Consider the following 1,148-nt stretch of genomic DNA (forward strand, 5'->3'; position numbering starts at 1 on the left):
AAAAAAAAAAAAAAAAAAAAAAAAACTAAAGTCAACAACGTTAATAACAAAATTATTTGCCGACAATCTTTACGATAATATATATTATATAGAAAATAAAGATAAAAAATACGATAAGTATATATATATATATATATATGAAAGGAGGGGGTTAAAATAAATATTTTTCTATTTTATTTTCGTTCTTTCTACGTTCTTTCCTATCTAACTAAAGTAAAATTAAAATGCGAAAAAAGCAAAAGTTAATAGCACGAGACGTGCAACTAATAAAATGGTGATATCTGAAAAAAACAAACAAATTTTAATACAAATGAATAATAATATCAATGATACTTCAATGATATTTTCAAACGAGATCTCGTAAGAAAAGAAATTTTAATCGTATATGTAAAAAAAGGGGATGAATTTTGATATATATTAATATATATATATCAATTTTTTGTTTAATCATATTGCAAAATATGCATTCTCATGCATTGATCATATTGTGCATTTTAGTGTATATATATATATATATTAATTTTTTACTTATATTTCCTCGTGTTACGCGATATTTATTCGTGTTAGGATGATCAAAGAAGGAACTCTTTGGAATTTCCTATGAGAATAGACGAACGATACTGCAATTAGAAAATAACTATTACTACGGACGTTAAAGATAATTATTTAAAGAGTGAGAGAGATATATATATATAGAATAGAAAGAGGGAACAAAGAAATAATGGAATAAAATACGTCATTGGTATATAAAAAAAATCGTACGTAAGTTTATATATATATATATATATAAAATCGATCTATGAAATTAATATATTATTTTTTAATTCTCTTCTTTCTCTCTTTCTCTTTTTATCATATTTTTTTTTTTTTATTAACACATTCAAACAATAGAAATCCGATTAATTATTATTTCGAATTGGCCACCTCTTTTTTTCTTTCCTTTCCTCGGAATCAAATTTTTATCTCCGTCGGTAGAAACAAAAAAAAAAAGAAAAAAAAAGAAAAAAAAAAGGTAAATATGAGTCACGTTTCGATGCAACGAAAAAAGAAAAAAGAAAAAAAAAAACCATTCACGGATTATTCACAAAGATCTTTACGCGCGCGATCTTTTTGCTTTATCGCATCTTTTTTTTTTTTTTTTTTTTTTT

Source organism: Polistes canadensis, unplaced genomic scaffold, assembly GCF_001313835.1.
Source record: "Polistes canadensis isolate GaletaPanama2010 unplaced genomic scaffold, ASM131383v1 scaffold_504, whole genome shotgun sequence".
NCBI lineage: Eukaryota > Metazoa > Arthropoda > Insecta > Hymenoptera > Vespidae > Polistes > Polistes canadensis.